Here is a 25245-nt window from a genome sequence, read left to right on the forward strand (position 1 = left end):
TGTGTGGGCCAAGCTTAGCGTTGGCCTCTGGATCCCCCTTGTGCAGCTCCCTCTGTGCTTTGGGAATAGTATGGCTATTTTTCAAGTTCCATACTGAATAATCTCACACCAGTTTTAGGCTCCAAATCAGTTATGTTCTTAAACTTAGGAAATAGGCCCCCATAGGGAAAGAGCCTTGGCTAGGGTTAGGGTTAGGTTCTAGGAGGATTCAAGGACTGAACTGACACTAGTGCAAAGATCTCCCTGAAGGGCTGAGTTGAGGTTGCCGGTTTGTGAGACAGCCTTAGAGTTTGGGTGCAGTGGACTTCCGATTGTGTGTCCCAGGCTTACATTTTGGCCACAAATCCCCTTCTGAAGATTGAATCAAGCCAAGGAAATATGGCCAACTACTGCATTCCTCACTAAATATTTTGGCACCTTTCCTTGGCCACTACTCTGTTCTTTTCTCGGACATGGGACATCGACCTCCTTAGTAGCACAGCCACGGCTAGGGTTAGGTTAGCCAGCCAAGAAGTGCCAGTGGCAGGACCAAAAACAGTGCAGTGATCTCCCTAGAGGGCTGAGGGTGCATGGTCCAGTGTGAGTCAGCGTTTGGGTTTGGATTCAGGAGTCAGAAGATTGTGTGGGCCTGGGTTAGGGAAGTTCTCAGAATCCCCTCCTCGGCTCCAACCACACCTTGGAAATGTCATGGCAAAATTCTGGCTTCCATACTGAAATATTTCCCATTGGGTTTTGGCCCCAAATCTGTTTTTCTTCTTCTGACGTCAATGGTGGGCCCCCTTAGTGACAGGGCCCTGGCTAAGGTTACAGTTAAGTCCTGAGAGGTGCCAAAGGCTGAGCCCCAAGAAGCACAGTGATCTCCTCCAAAGGGCTGAGGTGAGAGCCTGTGTTAGGGTGCAGGTCAGGTTTAGGCTTGGGTTATAGGGCCAGCAAATCATGGGGGGAGGATTCCCCTTGTGCAGTCCATCCCTACCTTGGAAATTTCAAGGCTATTATCTGGGTTCCTGGGGATTACTTCTGCACAATTCATGGGCCCCAAATGAGTACCTTCCTCAGAACAAGAGGTGGACCACCTGAGGAAAGAGCCTGGGCTAAGGTTAGGGTTAGGTCTCTGGAGGTGCCAGGGCAAGAACATTTCAGTGATCTCCCTGCTGGCACCTGCAGTTGCAGACACCAGTTAGGGTGCAAGGCACCCTTGGGGTTTGTGGGAAGGTGACAGTCTATTGTGTGTTCCAGGTTTAACTTTTGGCCCTTGATCCCCTTCTGTGACTCCATTCTGACCTTGAAAATATGGCTGACTCCTGATTTTTTCACTGAATGTGCAAGCTCATTGGCCTGCAATTGTTCTATCCTAAGTTGTGGGCCCTCTTTGTGAAAGAACCAGAGCTAGGCTCTAGTTCCCAGAGTTAGGTTCCCAGAGGTGTCACAGGCAGAATCCCCAACAGTTCAGAGATCTCACAGGTGGACTGAGTTGAGGGTAAATGATAAGTTGCAATTAAGACTTAGGGGATGGGTTCAGGAGTCAGAATATTGGGTAGCTGAGGGTAGGTTGAGGCTAGAATACACTCATGATGCCACATCCCAGCTATAGAAATGTCATGAAGAAAGTCTGGCTTTCTGAAATGTTTCTCATTGGACTTTAGCCCCAAATCTTGTTTTTATTCTCAGACCTCAATAGTGGGCCCCCTTAGGGCCAGGGCACTAAACTCCCTAGGTTTAAGGTTAGGTCCCAAGAGGTGACAGCAGTAAACCCCCAGAAGTTCTGTGGTCTCCCCAGAGGGCTGAGTTGAAGGCACAGGTTAAGCTGTGGGTCAAGCTTAGTCTTTGGGTTCAAAAGCCAGCCTACGGTGTGGGTCAAGCTTAGGTTTGGCCTTAGGATACCTCCTGTGCAGCATGAAAGTGAACCACTTCCTTACACAAACACATAAATGGAAAAAAAATGGATTAAAGACCTAAATGTGAGACTGAAACCATAAAAATACTATCACAGAACACAGGCAGTAACCTCACTGACATCAGCCACCACAACTTCAAGATGTCTCCTTAAGAAAGAGAAACTAGAGCAAAAATAAACTCTTGGGACTATATCAAATAAAAAGCATCTGCACAGTGAAGGAAACTATCAGTAACACTAAAAAGCACCTTATGGAATGGGAGAAGATATTTTCAAATGACATATCTAATAAATTATGAATATCCAAAGTATATAAATAACTGACATAACACAAGGCCCCAAAAGCAAATAATAAAATAAAAACAGGAAAGATGACTGGGAAAACCCCATGAAATGGTTTTGACAGTGTGATGCATTCTCACACCATTTTCAATGACTGTATCAACCTGTTTGCAAACACGAAACTGGGATGAGCTGAAATAGGTCTCTGAGGAGGATCAAATTCTCAATCATCCTGGATTCAGCTCTCAATGCCTAGTTCTGCACTGATTCTTCTTTTATGAGAAGTGAGTGTATAACCCCACAACTGTCTTCCCCAGCTACCCTGTGCTAAGCAAGACGAGGGTAAACAAAGCATGCAGTCAGGGCAAAGACTGACCCTCCAATGCTGGAAACAGCTGAGACTCAGTACTAGACGAGAAGCCAAGGGCTACTTCAATGAACAAATCAAAGCACACCTGGTGGATGGTCCAAAATATCACTATGCATAGGGAGATAAAGCAACAAAAGTCACAACAGACAGCAAGTAACACTCTCCAAAAAATTACCTCCTGAAGGGCCAGGCCCTGGACAGTATGTGACCCTTATTAATATAATAGTGCTGGCAGGTGCAGGCACATAAGCTTTTAAAATACACAGGGGACAGAAAACTATACAAAATTATGAAACAGAAGAATTCTCTTCAAAAGAAATTCCAGGAAGAAATGATAGCTAAAGAATTCATCAAAACATATATAAACTACATAACTGAACAAGGATTTAGTATAATAGGCATAAGATTAATCGCTGGGCTTGAGAAAAGTATAGAAAACAGCAGAGAATCTATTGCAAAGATCAAGGGACTAAAAAATAGTCACGGTGAATTTTAAAATGTTGTAAATGAGGTGCAAAATAAACTAGAGGTGGTCACAGAGAGGGTTGAAGAGGCAGAGGAATGAATAAGTGAAATAGAAGATAAATTTATGGAAAAAGATGAAGCTGAGAAAAAGAGATAAAAAAAATTCTAGATCACAAGTGGAGATCAAACATAGAGAACTGATTCAATGAAACTTAATAATATCCATACCATAGGAGTTCCAGAAGAAGAAGAGAGAGAAAGTGGCTGAGAATTTCCCCAATCTGGGAAAGGGACCTACATTGAAATTCAGGAGGCACAAAAAACTCCCTTTTAGACGTAACAGGAACTGATCTGCACTACATATCATAGTGAAATTGGCAAAATACAAAGATAGAGAATTCTGAAAGCAGCTAAGGACAAGCAGGCCTTAATCTACAAGGGTGGACACATAAGGGTAGTAGCAGACCTATCTACTGAAACTTGGCAGACCAGAAGGGAGTGAAAGGAAATATTCAATGTGCTAAATAGGAAAAATATGCAGCCAAGAATCTTTTATCCAGCAAGTCTGTTATTCAGAGTAGGAAAGATAAAGGTTTTCCCAGACAAACAAAAACTGACAGAGTTCATAACCACTAATTCAACATTACAGGCTATCCTAAGGGGGATGATGTGAGTGTAATATTGCAAAGATCACAAAGGACCAGAGATATCACTACAAGCATGACACCTACAGATAACACAATGACTATAAATCCATACCTTTCAATTATAACACTGAATGTAAATGGGCTACATGCTCCAATCAAAAGACATAGGGTATGAGAATGGATAAAAAACAAGACTCATCTATTTGCTTTCTACAAGAGACCCATTTTAGAACTGAGCACACCTTCAGATTAAAAGTGAGGGGCTGGAGAGCCATCTATCATGCTACTGAAAGTCAAAAGAAAACTGGCATAGCCATATTTTTATCAGACAAACTAGATTTTAAACCAAAGTTTGTAACAAGAGATGAAGAAGGATATTATAATTAGTGTCTATCCATAAAGAAGCGTTAACAATAACGTGTTTATGCACCGAATTTTGAGGCACCCAAATATATAAAACAATCACAAACATGGGCAACATTATTGATAAGAATGTGGTAAATACAGGGGACTTTAATACTCCACTTACATCAATAGCCAGAGCATCTAGGCAGAAAATCAATAAACTGTGGCTCTGAATGACACACTGTACTAGATGGACATGACAAATATATTCAGAGATTTTCATCTTAGAGCAGCAGAATACTTATTTGTCACACAAGGAACATTCTCCAAGACAGATCACATACTGTGTCACAAAACAGCCCTCAATAAGAATTGGAATCATACCATGCACACTTTCAAGATCACAATGCTATGAAACTCGAAATCAACCACAGAAAAAAGGCTGGAAAACCTCCAAATGCATGGAGGTTATAGAACATCCTATTAAAGAATGAATGGGTCAACAGGCAAAGAAGAAATTAAAAATATATGAAAACAAATGAAAATGAAAAAAGGCAGTCAAAACCCTTTGGGATGCAGAAAATGCAGTCCTAAGAGGAAAATCGATTACAATCCAGGCCCATCTCAAGATACAAGAAAAATCCCAAATAGAAAATTTAACAGCATACATAAAAGAAATAGAAGCAAAACAGCAAAGAAACCTGAAGCCCAGCAGAAGACAAATAATATCAAAGAAGAATTAAACAATATAGAATCCAAACACACAGAACAGATCAATGAAATTAAGGACTGTGTTTTTTTTTTGAAAAAATAAAACTGATAAGCCTCTGGCCAGAATTATCAAAAAGAAAAGAGAGAGGAAAAGAAATCACGAGAGTAAATGGACTTATTACAACTTATTACAACTAATCCTTCAAAACACAAACAATTATCAGAGAGTACCATGAAAAATTATATACCAACAAGGTGGACAACCTGAAAGAAATGAACAAATTCCTAGACATCCACATACTATCAAAACTCAAATGGGAAGAAATAGAAAATTTGAACAGACCCATAACTAGTGGAAAAATTAAATCAGTTATCCAAAATCCCCCCAAAAATGAGTCCTGGGCCAATGGTTTCCCAGAGGAATTCTACCAGACATTTAAAGCAGAGGTAATACCTATCTTTCTCAAGCTGTTCTAAAAAAATAGAAAAAAATAGCTGTTCCAAAAAAATAGAAATAGAAGGAAAATTTCTGCATCCAGCATTACTTTGATTCCCAAGAGGCCCCACAAAAAAAGAGAATTACAAACCAATACCCTTGATGAACATGGATGCCAAAATTCTCAACTAGATACTAGCAAATCAAATTCAACAGCATATAAAAAGAATTATTCAACATGATCAAGTAGCATTCATTCTTGGGATGCATGGCTGGTTCAATATTCACAAATCAATCATTGGGATACATCACATTAATAATAGAAAGGGTAAGAACCATATGATCCTGAAATAGATGGAGAAAAAGAATTTGACAAGATACAGCATCCTTTCTAAATAAAAACCCTCGAGACTGTTGGGATAGAAGGAACATATTTAAACATCATAAAAGTCATATTTGAAAAACCCAAAGCTAATGTCTTGAATGGGGGAAAACCGAGAGTTTTCCCCTGAGATAAGAAATATGGCAAAGTTGTCCAGTCACTGGACAGCCACTGGGTCCAGCCACTGTTGTTTACCATAGTGTTGGAAGTCTTAGCCTCAGCAATCAGCCAACAAAACGAAATAAAAGACATCGAAATTAGCAAAGAAGAAGCCAAACTTTCACTTTTCACAGATGACATAATACTTGACATGGAAAACTTGAGAGACTCCACCAAAAGACTACTAGACTTGATACATGAAGGTAGCAAAGTCACAGGGTACAAAATCAGTGTACAGAAATTGGTTGCATGTACCTACACCAATGATAAAGCAAAAGAAAGAGAAATCAAAAAAAATCCCATTTACAACTACACCAAGAACCATAAAATACCTAGTAATAAACCTAACCAAAATGTAAAAGATATGTAGGCTGAAAACTATAGAACCTTATGAGGGAAATTGAAGAAGACACAAAGAAATGGGAAAAAATTCCATGCTTATGGATTGGAAGAATATTGTTAAAATGTCAATACTATCCAAAGCAATCTACACATTCAATGCAATCCAAAAGCTGGCTGGTCTACACATGACAGAAGCTTGAGGAATCACCAGTCTGATAAAATAAATAGACTGTTACTCCTTGCCATCAGGTGGGCAGAGGTTGGCCCAGAAAGCTGAGGAAATAGGTGTTCCTGTTCAAGCTCACTTTCCTCTTATGGATAGGATATTTTGTTGGTATTGATTTCCTCTAATCTGGGCCCCATTTGTAAGTATGGGGTATATTGAATGGAAGACTCTGGGACTGATGTATGTGTCTCAAGCTTCAGAAAAAAAGAGATTAAATGACTTTTAGGACAACAGTTGAGGCTTAGAAAAACGTACAGTCTAAGGCCCAGGCTAAATGAGCTGTATTACTACCCCTATGACTAGGGGCAGGAATAGCCAGGGGGAAAGGACTAGCACAGGAGACATAGGCTTTTCTGTGGGACTGACGAGTGGCCAAATCCCTAGTGTCCTTACAGAGCCAAATGGAAGGAGCTGCCCTCTAGAACAGATGGGCACTTGACCACCTCACTGCTGATAAAGGGGACACCTGCATCTTTCTTGGGGGGGGGGGAAATGCTGTTATTTTGTAAACCAGTCAGGAATAGTCAAAACCAAACTCAGGGAACTAAGAAAAGGAACAAGCCCATAAAAAATGAAGATGATGCCTTCTGATACAGACTAGGTTTGTTTAAAGGGGCAACAAAGGGGTAATGATAGGGGAAAAAAATTGTAATAAGATGGTCAAGACTGATAAGGGAATGCCAGTCCTAGTCAGAAGACTACCCTTCCAGGATTTCCTTCCTACTCTGCTTGCCACAGGCACCAAATTACCACTAATGAGGGGTGCACAAGTAACAGACTATAAATTGTCCCATCTCTTGCTCTTGGCTCAGATCTCTGGAGACTGATCTCCTCTGGGCCCACCAGTGTAAAATAAACCACCTTCTTTCCAAGATCTCGGAGTGCCTCAGTGATCCAGACCAGATTCCACTATATATATATTCAGATATATAGATATATAGATATATAGACATGAATATATTCCTATATATACATATATATGGATAGATATATATACATGGATATATATGGATCTATCTACATATTGATATATTGAAATATCTATATCTATACCCCTCTCAATAGATAGATTCCGGTGTCAGTTAAACTGACACAAGGCAGTATTCACAATGAAGGCAGCGAGCCCATCTTTCCAATCAATGTCAGTAGAGCAGTGGGCTTAAATAATGTAGTGTATTTTACACAGACTATCCCTAATGCAGGGGAATCTAAATCTCTCAGTTTCTCCCTATACACTTTGGTTACTCTAACTATATATGTGGGCTTCTCCCTCCTTCATTTCCTGGATTAAGAGCCAACTCTCTCTGGTTAGTCTACCTCAGGATGGAGATTTTAAGAAAAATTCCCAAGTAGCTGCATAATCTTTTGTCTCAGGGAACCTCCTTCTCCTCTGGCCTGACATAGAATGCCTACCTAATTCCACTAGCGAAAAACTAAACAAAACAAAAGAAAACAAAACAAAACGAAGCGAAATAATACAAAAACAAAAGAGAAATTAGGATTTCTCTTTTAGGATTTAGGACCAGGTGAACTCTTTCTCTGCCCTCTGTGTCTTTATCTCTCTTCAAGCTTCTTTGTGGCTTCTCACCTTTTCTGCCTTCCTTCCTTCTCCTCTTTCTGCACAGCCTGGGGGTGTAACTTGCAAGTCTGGCTCTACAATGCCTCAGACCCAACTCCTCGTCCCCAGGCCGTCAAAAGGCAAAAAACACCGTTCTTACACTTTAAATTTCCTCACTGGTTCCATGGGAAAAAATTGACAATGGTAAACTTTCAAGGGAACAAAGATAAAATATTATTCAGATAGGCATGCCTTTTAAATTTTAAAACTTTATTAAGGTTTACGAAAGGTCAAATAAGTTCATGTTATCTCTGTTCCAATTTGTTAGCAAAAGGGTGAATTATATAATGGTTAAATTTGTCCGTCTCATAGTTTTCATGGGTAATTGTTAAAAATAGATTTCAGGGTCTTTGATAACCTAAAACTTGAATATGTTCCTTAAATAATAAATTGAAATAACTTTATAGGACATTTAAGCCTCTTGCAAATCAAATGGAATGCTGAAACATTGCTTGTGAAACAGAGTTTGATGCTTCTGACTGCTTACGGCAAAAAAAAGAGAAGAACCACTAAAACTGTCTAAATCCATTGAAAAAACACGCTTTATGCTCAATGGATTCATGAGTGTACCACCTAAAAATATTCTGATGTATCAGACAAGTCAAAATTGGTAAGCACTTAGTTTTAACTGGAGACTAAGGTTTGTAAGAGTGAAATTTCTGCTAAATGTAATCAAATCTAATGGAAAGAAGTAACTTCCTATATAAAAAATAAGAGATATGGGGCGCCTGGGTGGCGCAGTCGGTTAAGCGTCCGACTTCAGCCAGGTCACGATCTCGCCGCCCGTGAGTTCGAGCCCCGAGTCAGGCTCTGGGCTGATGGCTCAGAGCCTGGAGCCTGTTTCCGATTCTGTGTCTCCCTCTCTCTCTGCCCCTCTCCCGTTCATGCTCTGTCTCTGTCCCAAAAATAAATAAACGTTGAAAAAAAATTTTTTTTTAAATAAGAGATATGTAAAATAGATATAAAAATAACAATAATTTTGTTAAAGGTAACAATTAAAGGAATACATAAATATGTTTATAAATATATAAGAAAATGAATGTATAAATATGTTTTTTTTATAAATAAATGAATAAGTCAATATATTATAAGTAAATAAATATAATTTTAATTAAGGGAAAACAAGAGGACAGCACGCCCTTTTACATCGTTTTCCATAAGACTTGTTTGGAATTACCAATTCCTTATAATCCACAAGGCCAAGCAATTGAAAAATAAGCACATCAGACACTCAAAAACATGTTTAAGGATACAAAAAGGGAGACACACACCTGGCTGTCTGCATTCAACCTCAGCTCCTTCTTGAGGTTGCTAGGATTACTGTCAACTTTTCAAATCTTAATCCTCAAGAACTAACTGCAGCTGAGTGACATTCTTCAAAATAAGATAAACCCTCTTAACCTATGGTGCTCTGCAAAATCCCCCAAAGGAGGGTCCACATGGTCCCAAGAAACTTCTCACCTGGGGTCGAGGATAGGCTTGTGTTCTTTCAAATTCTGGACCTCTGTGGATACCTTCTCAGTTGGTGAAGACTTACCATGGCATCATGGAGACCCTCTCAGGACATCTTCCAATGAACCAAGACTTCCAGAGAATGACTCTGAGTGAGCGGCCACTGCCCCCTTTTTCAAGAAGAAGCCTCTTCATGGACTCCTCATCCTGAAGCCACTACACAAATGCAAGTCCTTGCCCCTGATATCACAAGGGGAAGCTTTAAATGCCTGTCTAACCAGGCCAGGATCCTCTTACAACACAATGGTTTTCAGATACCCAAATTCACAACTGATGGCCATGATTTCTGTCCTTCACAAAAATTCAATATGTGTAATCCTGATTCTTCTCCTTGCCCTCATTTGTCCAGGCAAGCTCAATATTCAGATTGGGCTCATCTCCTTAACCCACCTCCATTTGATAGCATAACACTCCTAGCCCGGGATATTCCTATTAGCAGTAATGACACAGAGTTCATGGAAGGAGCTAATCTTAACACAACCTTCCAAACGGAACAAGAGTATTGGCTTTATATGCCAAGACCTCAATGGTGGCTTCCTGCAGCACCTCCTATGTGGTTAATAAACTTAGCAACTTATCTCCTTGTCTCCAACTAAAAATCAACTGGTTTTTGCATGTACAGTCTAAAACCTCTACAAGGCCAGACAATGTTACCTTTGTGTCCACCACAAGCTTTGATATACTTCAAAAAACAAGCATATCTCACCCTCATAATGTTATAGCTTGCTCTAGTCTCAACTATTCAGACCACCCCTGGAACATTATTCCTTGGGCAACCTGTTATGGAGAAACTGAGCATACGCTTCACTGAGGTATTTGAACTATTATGGACAGGGTTGCTAGAAGACATCTTGAAATAAAATGTTCAAATAAGCCCACATCCTCTGAACAGTCTAGTAGAAGGAATGTTTTCTGGAAAGATGGGGGCTTATCTGGCCCTCCAATTTCTGCACAGAAAGGGAAATGGAAAGGACCTTGCCTTTTTAATCTTTGGAAGCTAAGACTCCACTTCTGCACTCAGGATTAGCAACAGTGAAATTTATGCAAATTGGCATAGGAACAAATCAAGGATCCGTTTGCATAGACGAGTATTTGTGTCCTTCTCCGTATGTTCTCTTTGCTACCTCCACTTTACAGATCAAATAACTAGAAAATAATCAGCATATCTCTACTTCCCAGGGCTGATTTATGTCTCGCATAAGTAATGAGGACATCACCTAATTAAATATCAAGTCTTTATTTGTACTTAGTATGTCTCAGCCTGGGTTCCTGTTCATAGCTCTTAGCCCTCCCTATATGCATCCTTGAGGACTAACACTTTCCAAGCTTGTTCACCTCACTGAGGCCTCTCATAACCTCCAGTGACTCCCCAGCCTGTCCTCATAGCACACTTGTTCTTTTCACTATTACAGTTCTTGCCCCCCCCCTTCTATTTTCACATCTTGTCTGTCATACCTCTGTTCTCCCCAGCAGACTGTGAAGACCTGGCAGGGAGGGACCACTTTGTCATTGGAAGCCTTGTTTCCAACGTGGGCCCAGCAGATCCCCTGGCACAGGTGCATGGGTGGAGCAGTTACTGAATGAAGAAATAGGAGGACCGTGGAGCCCTTCCTCTACACTTTGCTTGGCTTCCTCTGTGAAGATTATTACTAGTCATGGGAGATTCCTATTGTATCTGAAGCAGGGGAAATCCAGAACCTCTGCAGAACGTTTGTCTTGTTCAATTCCTCCAGCAAATCCCAGTGGGAACCAGTGATACAGGAGCCTGACTGTTCCCTGGTGTCCAGCGCTAACACTGGAGACACAGGCATGAAGACCACCAAACAAAATCAGCACCATTATGTGGCTGACATGAAGGCGGTGGCCTTTTAAGTTCCCTGTGTAAACTCAGGACATACAGGCTCCAAGGCTGGGCAAGGGATCTCCAGCTTCTGTGCTTCCCATTACTCTGCCCATCCCCAGTGTATACTTTTGACTCATGAGGCATCTTCCTGTCAGCCAGCAAAATGACACCCTGTTTCCAAATGAAGAGCCCGGGGGCCCAACATGCACTGGTATTGGCCTTGCACTCTAGACTCAGTGTCCTGTGCTCTGACATGTCCTTCCCTTTCCCGAGTCCTCACCACTTCAAGTCCCCCAGCCTCTCTAGGCTCTAAATGGCTCCCAGTGAGTATCAAGCACTTCCCTAGTATCCCAGAGCACAGTGAGTCATCCATGGAGAACCCAGGCCAATTGACACTTCATGACTCTATGGAACTCTCGAGAAATCCACTGCTAACACAACACTATACGGGAGAACACTGAAGCCTTATCTTCTGTAGCTATTGTCTAAACTAAGGGGAGTTAGTTCATCATATTTCCAGCTGCCCACACAGTTGGGCTGTAGGACCCTAGGCCTTTCCTCTGGAGGCTGGGCCAAGGATGGCCCTGGGTCGAGCAGAGACCTAGGAACATCAAGAATTCATTGTCTATCTTTAGAACTTTGTACATGCAGATCCAGGGGGAAGATGGCAGCGTAGGATGCTGAGCTCACTGCGTCTTGCTGATTACTCAGATTCCAACTACATCTGCCTAAATAACCCAGAAAACTGCCAGAAGACTAGCAGAATCGATTCTCTGGAGCCAAGCACAGATGCAGAGGCCCACGGAAGAGGCTAGGAAGGGCGGAGAGGCGGTGCTCCTTACACGGACTGGCGGGAGGGAGCCAAGGCAGAAAGGCAGCCCGCCGGCCAAGCAGAGGCCCTGAGTCTGGCTTGCAAAAGCAGAGGGGTCAGACGGAGTGTGTTCTGACAGCAAGCGGGACTTATCTGGAAGTTTATATAAGTTAACAACAGCTCTGCTCAGAGAGCGGAAAGGCTGGAGGACAACGGGAGGGAGAGTTGCTGAGCCCCGGGATTAGAGAGCTCAGCTTGACGGGAACAAAGACGCTCGCCAGGACCACTTCCCTCGCCCATCCCCGAGCCAAAATCTCAAAGGGAAGCAGTTCCTGCCAGGGAACTTGCTCCCTCCACGAAAACACCCAACGCTGTGCTTCTGTGGATCCATCGCTCTGGCTGTGGGTCTGACTCCCTCCCGGTGCGGCAGGTCCCCTCCCGAAGCGGATCTCCGAAGGATAAATGAGCTGCCCCTCCCAACACTGTGCACCTTGCCGATCCACCCCAGCTAATACGCCAGATCCCCAGCACCACAAGCCTGGCAATGTGCAAGTAGCCCAGATGGGCCACAACAACCAGTGAATCCCGTCCCTAAGAGAGGGGAAGAGAAGGTACACACCAGTCTGTGGCCCCAGCGGTGGGATGGGGGCAGATATCAGGTCTAACTGCGGCCTTGCCCACCAACGCAAGTTATTCAAGACAGCACAGGGGAAGTGCCCTGCAGTTCCACACCACTCCAGGAACTATCCAAAATGACCAAACGGAAGAATTCCCCTCAAAAGAATCTCCAGGAAATAAGAGCTAAGGAACTGATCAAAAAGGATTTAAAAGAGTATAACAGAAAGTGAATTTAGAATGTTACTCGAAACTAATCGCTGGGCTTGGAAACAGTATAAAGGACAGCAGAGAATCTATTGCTACAGAGATCAGGAAATAAGGAACAGTCAGGAGGAGCTAAAAATGCTATAAACGGGGTGAAAAATAAAAAGGAGACAACCACGGCTCGTACTGAAGAGGCAGAGGAGATAATAGGTGAACTGGAAGATAAAATTATGGAAAAAGAGGAAACAGAAGAAATGAGATAAAAAAAAATCCAGGAGTGTCAGAGGAAAATTAGAGAACTAAGTGATGCACTAAACAGAAAAAATCTAGGCATAATTGATTGGTACGCCAGAGGGGGAAGAGAGGGGGAAAGGTGCTGAAGGTGTACTTGAAGAAATCATAGCTAACTTCTCTGATCTGGGGAAGGAAAAAGGCATTGAAATCCAAGAGGCACAGAGAACTCCCTTCAGACGTAACTTGAATCGATCTGCACGACATATCATAGTGAAACTGGCGAAATACAAGGATAAAGAGAAAATGCTGAAAGAAGCCAGGGATAAACGTGCTGTAACATATAAAGGAGACCTATAAGATTCGTGATGGATCTCTCTACTGAAACTTGGCAGGCCAGAAAGGAATGGCAGGAAATCTTAAATGTGATGAACAGAAAAAATATGCAGCCGAGAATCCTTTGTCCAGCAAGTCTGTCATTTAGAATAGAAGGAGAGATAAAGGTCTTCCCAAACAAAAACTGAAGGAATTCGTCACCACTAAACCAGCCCTACAAGAGATCCTAACGGGGATCCTGTGCAATAGAGTACGAGACATTTCTACAAGCATGAAACCTACAGACATCACAATGACCCTAAACCCATAGCTTTCTATAATACAACGTAAATGGACTAAATGTGCTGACCAAAAGACATAAGCTATTAGAGTGGATAAAAAAACAAGTCCCATCTGTTTGCTGTCTACAAGAAACTCATTTTAGACCTGAGGACACCTTCAAATTGACCGTGAGGGGGTGGAGAACTATTTATCATGCCACTGGAAGTCAAAAGACAGCTGGAGTAGAGATACTTTAATGTAAAGGCTGTAACAAGAGAGGAAGAAGGGCATTATATCATAATTACAGGGTCTATCCATCAGGAAGAGCTAACAGTTATAAATGTCTATGCGCCGAATATGGGAGCCCCCAAATATATAAAACAACTATTCACACACATAAGCAACCTTTTTGATAAGAATGCGGTAATTGCAGGGGACTTTAACACTCCACTTACAGATATGGATAGACCATCTAGACACATGGTCAATAAGGAAACAAGGGCCCTGAATGATACATTGGATCAGATGGCTTTGACTGATATATATATATAGAACGCTGCATCCCAGAGCAACAGAATAGACTTTCTTCTCGAGTGCACATGGAACCTTCTCCAAGATAGATCACATACTGGGTCATCAAACAGCCCTTCATAAGTATACAAGAACTATGGTCATATAATTTCAGACCTCAATGCCATGCAGCTTGAAAACAACCACAGGAAAAAGTCTGGAAAACCTCCAAAAGCATGGAGGTTAAAGATCACCTTACTAAAGAATTAGTGGGTCAACCAGGCAGAGAAGATATTTTAAAAAATATGGAAACGAAAATGAAAGTACAACAATTCAAACGCTTTGGGATGGAGGAAAGGCAGTTCTGAGAGGAAAATACATTGCAATGCAGGCCCATCTCAAGAAACAAGAAAAATCCCAAATACAAATTCTAACAGCACACCTAAAGGAACAGAGGGGAACAGCAAAGACAGCCTAAACCCAGAAGACGAGATATGGCTTTCCAGGGGAGTCCTACCAGACGTTTAAAGCAGAGAAGATACCTATCCTTCTCAAGCTATTCCAAAAAATAGAAAGGGAAGGAAAACTTCCAGTCTCATTCTATGAAGCCAGCATTACTTTGATTCCTAAACGAGAGACCCATTTTAAAAAAGAGACCTACAGGTCAATATCTCTGATGAATATGGATGCAAAAATTCACAAGAAAATGCTAGCCAATTGATTTCAACAGCATATAAAAAGAATTATTCAGTGCTCGCTTCGGCAGCACATATACTAAAATTGGAATGATACAGAGAAAATTAGCATGGCCCCTGCGCAAAGATGACAGGCAAATTCGTGAAGTGTTCCATATTTTAAAAAATGAATAAATAAATCACTGGAATGAGAAAAAAATAATAAAAATAAAGAAAAAATAAATAAAAACTATAAGACATTAATCAAAGAAATTAAAGAATCCACAAAAAATGGAAAGATATTTTGTGTTAAAAAAAATTATTCACCATGATCAAGTGGGATTCATTCCTGGGATGCAGGGCTGGTTCAACATTCGCAAATCTGTCAACGTGATACATCCCACTAATAAAAGATAAGAACCATGTGATCCGGTCAATCGATGCAGAAAAGGCATTTGACAAAATTCAGCATCCTTTCTTAATAAAAACCCTCAAGAAAGGATAGAAGGGACACAAATATAATAAAAGCCATTTATGAAAACCCCAGCTAACATCACCCTCAATGGGGAAAAACTGAGAGGGTTTCCGTGAGATCAGGAACACGACAGGGATATCCACTCTCACTGCTGTAGTTTAACATAGTGTTGGAAGTTCTAGCATCAGCATTCAGACAACAAAAGGAAATCAAAGGCATCAAAATTGGCAAAGATGAAATCAGGCTTTGACTTTTTGCAGATGACATATTATACATGGAAAATCCGATAGACTCCACCAAAATTCTGCTAGAACTTATACATGAATTTAGCAAAGTTGCGGGATACAAAATCAATGTACAGAAATCAATTGTATTCTGAAAGACAATAAACTGATCCCATTCAGAATTGCACCAAGAAGCAAAAAATACCTGGGGATAAATCTAACCAAAGATGTACAAGAGCTGTATGCTGAAAACTATAGAAAGCTTATGAAGGAAATTGAAGAAAATATAATGAAATGGAAAAACATTCCATGCTCATGGATTGGAAGAACTGATGCTTAGGGGCACGTGAACTCCAATGTTTATAGCAGCACTCTCAACAATAGCCAAATTATGGAAAGAGCCTAAATGTCCATCAACTGATGAATGGATAAAGAAATTGTGGCTTATGGCAATGAGAAAGAATGAAATATGACCCTTTGTGGCAATGTGGATGGAACTGGAGAGTCATGCTGAGTGAAATAAGCCATACTGAGAAAGAGAGATACCCTATGTTTTCAGTCTTATGTGGATCCTGAGGAACTTAACAGAAACCCATGGGGGAGGGGAAAGAAAAAAAAAAAAAGGTCAGGGTGAGAGAGAGCCAAAGCATAAGAGACTCTTAAAAACTGAGAACAGGGGCGCCTGGGTGGCGTAGTTGGTTAAGCGTCCGACTTCAGCCAGGTCACGATCTCGCGGTCCGTGAGTTCGAGCCCCGCATCAGGCTCTGGGCTGATGGCTCAGAGCCTGGAGCCTGTTTCCGATTCTGTGTCTCCCTCTCTCTCTGCCCCTCCCCCGTTCATGCTCTGTCTCTCTCTTTCCCAAAAATAAATAAGCGTTGAAAAAAATTTAAAAAAAAAAAAACAACTGAGAACAAACTGAGGGTTGATGGGGGGTGGGAGGGAAGGGAGGGTGGGTGATGGATATTGCGGGGGGCATTTTTTTTGGGATGAGCACTGGGTGTTGTATGGAAACCAATTTGACAATAGATTTCATATATTGAAAAATATATATATAAGTAAAAGCAAAAAAAGGAAAGAACTCTGTGCATGCACCTTGATGAGATCATTCACCCCATTGTACCTTGAGAGCTTAGACAATAACTACAAAGGCCATTTCTCCAGAGGATGTGATGTCAGGCTCCATTAACAGTGGATGGGTGTCTGGTAGGGAGTGCTCAGCCACGTCTGTATACTAAGAATTCCGGTGTACTGTATACAACTGTAAAAGCCGGCATAATATAGGCAAATATGTGGAGCCAGTGAAGATATAGCAGGTCTTTGTCCTCTACCAGGTACGCAGGACATCACTGACCCAGGAGTGTATGAGTGTGCTCCTTTGCTTTATGACGTATGCTAATGCAGCCAAGACTCTGCTCAAGAAGTAGGTCTTCAGCACCCACCCCACCCCACTGGCACCTACTTTTCCCAGTAGAGAGGGCATGGATATCATTCAGGCAGAAACACTATATCTCTGAATATCTCCACACCTTCCACACCTGAATACTTCCACACCTGCCTCTGCTGCTAGGCATGCAGAGATCTGTTATTCAGAAGGACATAGATCATTTCCAAAGGCAAATAATTCTCCAAAGATAAAGTTCTTTCTTTGCTTACAGTTATAGTGCCCCTGTGTTAGATATCTGAGGAAGAAACATGAAACCTGGACGTGGCTAGTCTATAACTGATTATGGATTGCCCACCATCACATACAAGTGATCTCCCTGCTCTAACATCTTAGTATATGATTTCCTTTGTCAACATCTAAAAAAATCAGAATCCATACTTCACACATGCTGTGGATAAAACCTCAAGGTCTTTCCATAAAAATTAATTGGTCTTGAATAAAATTTTCTTTAATTATTATACAAATTTAGATAAAATGCAACCTGTACATTGATATATAGTGTTTTAAACTGATCAAGTAATTAAAATGTTTTATTATTTTTCCTGAAAAACACTTTATTCACAAATATCCCATTTTGGCATATTTCTTTGACGTTTATAAAGCACAGCACCAAAACAAAACTGTGTGTGTGAACAAAGCTCCAAGATAAACTGAGTTAGGATAGAAGGCTCACAATGGAGGTGTAAAAGTAACAAGACCAAATCATCTACTCATTTTTTTCCTATTTTACCCCAAAATTTTATTTAAATTCTCGTTAGTTAACATACAGTGCAATATTAGTTTCTGGAGTACAATTCAGTGATTCCTCATTTATTCACAAAAACCAGTGCTCATCATAACAAGTGTCCTCCTCAACGCCCCTCTGCCAATGTTCATCCCCCACCCACCCAGAAAGAGAAATCAATGAATGAATCCATTGACAATTGCACCAATGGTACTTTGTAAGATAGACATCAATGTAACCAAAGAGGTATAATTTGTGTACTCTGGGAACATAACATGGAACTGAAAGAGGACAAAAATGAATGGGAAAACATTCCCTGCCCATGGTTTGGAAGTACAAACTTGGTTTAGATGGCTATATTACCCAAAGCAATCTACACATTTAAGGCAATCCTTAACAAAATACCACCGGTATCATTCACAGAAAAAACGATCCTGAAATTCCTATGGAATGACATAAGACCCCAAGTAACCAAAGCAATCCTGAACAAGAAAAGCAAAGCTGGAGGTCTCATTTTGAACTTATTCCAAAGAGCTCTTAAAAGAAACACAAGAAAAACAAGAAAACGGAAAAAAAAAAGCTTAATGTTTATTGTGACTGACTCACGTATTCCAAGAATACTTCCTTTTGTTTTGTCTTTATGTTTATAGTTCAGCAGTAATCAAATAAAATCAAATATTTGCCCCTGAGATGTTTAGAATAAATGAAGAAAAACACAGCAGAGGGTGTTATCCTGAAGTTTCAATGTTTCTGACATTCTCTAATCCTAAGTGTTTGAAAATATTCAAACTCCTCATTTCTAGCTGATAGTAGAATTTGAAAAAGTGCAGGAACCACGAATGACACACTGTCTTTCAAGTGAATTTAGATCTTTCTGTGTTTATGTCACATGTCACTTCCCTGTTTGGAGATTACACAAAGCTCAACCTCTGGAAGGCTTCCCACTTTAATTGAAAGAGGCTTTCTCTACAAGCTTCTTTCACAGAGGTGAGTATATTGCAGTATGTTCACAGGCCTCGCATGAGTCTTCAAACACTTCAAACTCAGTGAAACGAAGTTTGGGTGAAAGAACCCCTCCCTAATAGTCTTGTTTCAGGGGGTTGAGCATTTGGCTCTTTCCATGTAGGCCATGCTTGGGTTTTCAAACAATGTTAACGTTGTAAAACCAGATGTCAGGTGTAAGGTGCTTTCCCCACAGTGTGTTTTCACAAAGGTGAGTATGTTTTACTTTCCTCATAGGGCGGGCATAGGTTTTCATACACGTCTCACCTAGCGATGTTAGTGGAAAGATGGTTCCGCGCAGTGTTGTTCCACTGATTTCAGTACATGGCACTTTCTGAACGCATAGGACCCGCATAGGTCGCGCACTCAGCGAAACCACAAGTTAGTTGAAAAATGCTTTCTCCACCGTGTGGTTTCACAGAGTGTATGGCACTTCGCGCATAGGCCCCGCATAGGTTTGCAAACGAGATGCTACTTGAAAAATTGTCCCGCAGTGTATTCTCTCACGCTGTCCCTTTCCTCATCGATCCCCACAAAGGTTTTCAAACACTTCTTTCTACCTTAGTCATAAAAGATGTTCCTTGACAGATGGTTTCCGCCAAGTGCTGTAGAATGTATTTTCGGCGCAGGTCCCGCAGACCTTTTCAGACATTTCTGAGTGAACGGAGATGTTAGTTGAAAGACGGTTTCGCCACATTGTTGTTTCACAGACTAGAGCGCGTGGCACTCTCCTTCTAGGCCCCGCATGTGTATTCCAACCCTTCTGACTCAGGGAAGGATTGTTTCTCCACAGTGTTGGTTCACAGAGTTAAGTCTATGGCTCCTTCCACGTAAGCCATGCAAAGGTTTTGAAACCATTTTCACTTTGTGAAACAAGATGTTAACTGCAAGATGTTTATCCCACAGTGCTGTTTCATAGAGTTGAGAACACGCACTTTCTGCCTAAGCTGCGCAGTGTTTTTCAAACACTTCTAACAGTGAAACAAGATGTTTTTTCAAACACTTCTAACTCAGTGATGCAAGATATTACTTGAAAGATGCTGTCCACAAAGTGCAGTTTGACAGAGTTGAGTATATTGCACTTTGGGCATAGGCCCCACATAGTTTTGAAAAACTTAATTTTAAGGCAAATTTTAATTTTAGTTGAAAGATGGTTCCCCCCCAGTGTTGTTGTTTGAAAGACGGTTTGTCCACATTATTCTCTCACGGCGTCGAGTATATGTCACTGTCCTGAACGTTCCCCGCATAGATTTCTCAAACATTTCTAATTTAGTGAACCGAGATGTTAGTGGAAAGATGGTTTGGCGACAGGGTTGTTTCACAGAGTTGAGACTATGGCACTTGGTCTGTAGGCGCCGCACTTGTCTTCAAAGGGTTCTCGTTTAGTGAAACCTGAGGTTAGTGGAAAGTTTTTCACCACAGAGTTGACCATAGGGCACTTTCGCCACAAGCCCTGCAAGTTTGTCAAGGAGTTCCAACTAAGTGAAGTGAGATGTCAGCTGCAAGGTGGCCTCCCCACAACGTTGCTTCACAGATTGAGTCCATGGAACTTACCGTTTAGGCCCCGCATAAGTTTCCAAACAGTTCTCAGTGAAATCAGATGTTTGTTGAAAGAGTCTTTCACCGCCGTGTAGATTGCCAGAGTAGCGTATAAGGCATTTTATGGGTTGGCCCCATAAACGGTTTGAACCACATCTACCATAGTGAAACCTGATGATTTTTGAAAGATAGTTTCTGCACAGTGTTCCATTCAGAGTTGAGCTTATGGCACGTTCGTCATTGGCCCCGCATAGTTTTTCAAACGCTTCTAACTTCTGAAGCAAGATGTTCGTTGAAGGATCGTTTCCACACAGAGTGTCTTTGCCAGAGTTGAGTAAAAGGCACTGCTAGGCCACCCGTGTATGTTCCAACGACTTTGTGACTTAGTGAAACCAGATTTTGGGTGATGGCTTCCCTTTGGTGTTTCACAGAGTAGAGTATATGGCACTTACGTTGTAGGTCCTGCATAGATTTTCAAGCAGTTCTCACTAAGTGAAATCAGGAGTTAGTTGAAAGGGTGTTTCACCACAGTGTTGTTTCACAGAGTGAAGTGTATGGCATCGTCCGCCTTGGTCCCGAATGTGTATTCAAGCGTTTCTAACTTGGTGAAAGCAGATTCTAAGGGAAACATGCCTTCCCCACCTTGTTTCCAGAGTTGCACCCATGGCACTTTCCATAAGGAGTTCATGCATAGGTTTTCAAAGTTTTCTTTGTGAAACTAGATGTGAGTTGAAAGTTCTTTCTCCATGGTGTTTTTTCGCAGAGTTGATTACCTGGCCCTTTCCACATGGTCCCCGCCTAGGTTTTATTAGGCTTCGATCTAGTGAAACAAGTTGTTAGTTGAAAGACGGTTTATCCACAGTATTCTCCCAGTGTCGAATGCATGCCACTTTCCACATCGTTCCCCGTATAGGCTTTCAAACACTTCGAACGTAGTGAGAAAATGTTGGTTGAATGACGGTTTCTGCAAAGTGCCGTTTGCCAGAGCTGAGTATATGGCCGTTCCGTCACAGGCCCCTCATAGTTTTTTGAAACCCTTCTAACTTGGTGAAACTAGATGGCAGTTGAAAGATGGCTTCCCCACGGTGCTTTTTCACAAACTTGAGTATATGGCACTTACTGTGTAGGCCCCGCCTAGGTGTTTTAAAAAGTCTCTCTCACTCAGTGAAACCAGATGATAGTTGAAAGATTGTTTCACCACAGTGTTCTTTCACAGGTCACTTTTGTCATAGGCCTCGAAAGGGTTTTCAAAGAGTTCTCAGTGAAATCAGATGAGCGTTGAGTGTTTCCAAACAATGCTGTTTCACAGAGTGGAGTGTATCGCACTATCTGCCCAGGCCCCGCACGTGTAGTCAAACTTTTCTAATTTAGTGAAATCAGATCTTAGATGAAACGTGGTTCCTACTCAGTGTTGTTTCAAGAGTTGAGCATATGGCCCTTTCCTTGTAGGTGATCCACAGGTTGTCAAACTATTTTAACTTGAAGCCAGATGTTAGGTGAAAGATGCTTTGTCCACAGTGTTTGCTCACATAGTTGATTGAGTATATGCACCTTTCTGCATACTTCCCACATAGGTCTTCAAATCCTTCTTAGTGAAACAAGATAGATGGCATTTGAAAGGTGATTTGTTCACAGTATTCTCTCAGAGTCGTGTATATGTCACTTTCTGCAGCGTTCCCCGCGTATGTTTTCATATACTTCTAACAGGGAAACAAGATGCTACTTAATAGATTGTTTTTGCAAAGTCCTGGTCGACGCGGCTAAGTATATGGCTCTTTTGGCCTAGGCCCCTAATAGGTTTTCCAAGAGTTCTCACTTGGTGAAATCAGGTGAGAGTTGAAAGAGTTTCAAAACACTAGTGCTTGCAAAGTGCTGGTTGACAGAGTTGAGGCTATGGCACGTCCGGCATTGGCTTCTCATAGTTTCTGAAACAATTCTAACTTAGTGAAACGAGACAGTGGAAAGAGGGTTTCCCCACAGTGTTGTTTCACAGAATTCAGTATATGACGCGCTCTGCCTGGTCCCCGCATTGCTCTTCAAACTCTTAGTGAAAGGACATGTCAGTTGAGAGATGGTTTCCCTACCAGGTTGTTTCACAGAGTTCAGTATATGACACTTTGCCCAGGCCCCGTATATGATTACTACCACGTCTAACTTGGCGACAAGAGATCTTCCTTGCAAGACGGTATCCCCACAGTGTTTCACAGAGTAGATGATATGGCACTATCCGCAAAATCTCCGCCTGGGATTTCAAACACTACTACCTTAGGGAAACGAGATGGTAGTTGAAAGATAGGCTCCCCAAAGTGCTACTTGACAGAATTGAGTACATGTAACTTTCCTCATGGGCTGTGCTAGGTTGTCCAACAACTTCCAAGGTAATGAAACAAGATAGTCGAAGGATAGCTTCCCTACAGTGCTTTCGCACAGCTGAGTGGATGGCACTTTCCGCTTAGACTCCCGATAGATTTCCAACACTTCTCAGTGAAACACGGTGTCAGTGGAATTATGGTTTGACAACACTGTTGTTTTACGTCCCTGTCCTCATACTTCCCTGAATGGGTTTTCAAACGCTTCTATCTTAGTGAAACAAGAGGCTCGTTGAAAGACGGTTTGTCCACGGTAATATCTCCCAGTCTCGGCTGTATGTCACTTTCCACATCGTTCCCTGCATAGGTTTCTAACAATTCTCACTCAGCGATACAAGATGTTAGTTGAAAGATGGTTTCCGCCAAGTGCATTTTGAGAGTGGGGCCACAGTGTGTGGCACTTTGGGCATAAGCCGCACATTCATTTTCAAACACTTGCAACAGTGAAAGGAGATGTTGGATGAAAGATGGTTTCCCTTCAGTGTTGTTTCTCCGCATTGAGTATACGGCACTCACCCTGTAGTTCCCGCATAGGTTTCAAGCGGTACTCACCTAATTAGTGAAACAGGATTTAGTTGAAACATTGTTTCGCCGCGGTGTTGTTACCAAGAGTGGTTTCAAAGGGAATGACACTTTAGGAATAGGCCCCGCATAGGTTTTCAAACACTTCTAATTCGGTGAAACGAGAAGTTAGCGGAAAGATGGTTTGCCCACGTCTCTCACAGTGTCGTGTATATGTCACTTTCCACATCGTTCCGTGCATGGGTTGTCAAATATTTCTAACTCCGTGATGCAACATTTAGTTGAAAGATGGTTTCCGCACAGTGCAGCGTGATAGAACTGAGTATATGGCACTTTCTAATCTACTGAAAACGAGACGTTTAGTTGAAAGATAGTTTCTCCCCACCCCCATTGTTGCTTGAGTTGCGTCTATGGCACTTGCCCTGTAGGGCCCCCGCGTCGGTTTTCAAAGAGTTCCCTGTGAAATCAGATGTTAGTTGAAAGAGTGTTTTACCACAGTGTTATTTCGGAGTGGAGTGTATGGCATTTTGCCTGATGGTCCCGTAAGAGGTTTCAAACACACCGAACCTAGAGAAACCAGATGTTTGTTGAAAGATTCTTTCACCCCAGTGTTGGTTCACAGAGTTGAGTCTATGGCACTGTCTGCCTAGGCCCCGCATGTGTGGTCAAACACTTTTCACTTAGTGAGACCAGATATTAGGTGAAAAATGTTTTCCCCACACTTTTGTTTCACAGAGTTGAGTATGTGGCCCTTTCCCTGTGAGTGATTCGTAAGTTTTCACACTATCTTCACTTTGTGAAACCAGATGTGAGCTGAAAGACCCTGCGTCTCCACAGTGTTGTTTTGTTTTGTTTTGTATTGTTTTGTTTCGTTCACAGTTGAGTCTATGTCCCTTTCGGCCTAGGCCGCGCATAGGTTTTCTAACCCTTCTTTCTCCCTTAGCGAAACAAGATGACAACTGAAAGACGGGTTTCCCCACAGTGTAGTGCCCAGATTTCGGTATATGGCGCTTTCTGCATAGATCCCGCATAGGTTTTCAAACACTTCTACCCTAGTGAAACGACGTTAGTTGAAATATGGTTTCCACACAGTGTTTTTTCACAGAGGTGAGTATATGACACCCTGTAGGGCCCGCATAGTTTTTCAGACAGTTCTCAGGTGAAACGAGATGTTAGGTGAAAGATAGGTTGGTTCCCCAAAGTGCTCCTTGACCGGGTTGAGTATAATGGCACTGTCCCCACAGGTTCCGCATAGGTTTTCAAGCACTTCTAACTTAGTGAAACGAAATATTACTTGAAAAGTAGTTTCCCCACAGTGTTTCACTGGGTCGAATATAAGGCAGTTTCCACACAGGTGCGGGATAGTTTTCAAGCCCGTCTAACTCGGGGACAGAACATGATAGTTGAAAGAAGCTTTCCCCACAATGTTGTTTCACAGAGTTGAGTGTAGGGCACTACCTCCTCCTAGGCAACGCGTTTCCAATTCTTAGTGGAAGGAGATGGAAGGATGGCTTCCCCATAGTGCTCCTTGACAGATTTGAGTATATGGCACTTACCGCGTAAGCTCCACATGGGTTTTCAAAGACGTGTAACAGTGAAACGTGATGTTAGTGGGCAGACCTTGCCCGCTACGCGCTGTTTGACAGAGAATGGCACTTTACTCACGAGCCCCACAGAAGTTTTTGAACACTTCTAAACTTGTGAAACGAGATGGTTGTTTCACAACGGTTTCAACACAGTGATGGGTGACAGAGTTGAGTGTCTGGCACTTTCCGTATAAGCCTCTCATGGGTTTTCCAACACTTCCAACTTAGTTGACCCAGTGGTTTTTGAAAGAGAGTTTCCCCACAATGTTTCACAAAGTTAGGTAAACGGCGCTTTCTTTATACTAATAGATACAGGATTTCTCCACTTGTAACAGGGAAACATGATATGAGTTCAAAGATTCCTACACAGCGTTGTTTCACAGTGTTGCCTATAGGGCACTTTCCTTGTAGGTCTCGCCCGGGTTTTTCAAACACTTCTAAGTGAGCCAAGGTGTCAGTTGAAAGATGGTTCTTCCCCCACCC

General features: G+C 41.9%; 1 protein-coding gene and 1 non-coding gene across 2 annotated transcripts in view; both read left to right on the forward strand.

Annotated features, from left to right (window-relative positions):
- LOC122490428 (class I histocompatibility antigen, Gogo-B*0102 alpha chain) overlaps positions 1–25245 on the forward strand; it is a 107568-nt gene that overhangs the window by 2288 nt on the left and 80035 nt on the right.
- Positions 14954–15060, forward strand: LOC122490752. The gene has a single exon (XR_006299261.1). It is a non-coding gene; the product is annotated as a U6 spliceosomal RNA (small nuclear RNA).

This window comes from Prionailurus bengalensis, chromosome B2 (genome assembly GCF_016509475.1).
Source record: "Prionailurus bengalensis isolate Pbe53 chromosome B2, Fcat_Pben_1.1_paternal_pri, whole genome shotgun sequence".
Taxonomy (NCBI): domain Eukaryota; kingdom Metazoa; phylum Chordata; class Mammalia; order Carnivora; family Felidae; genus Prionailurus; species Prionailurus bengalensis.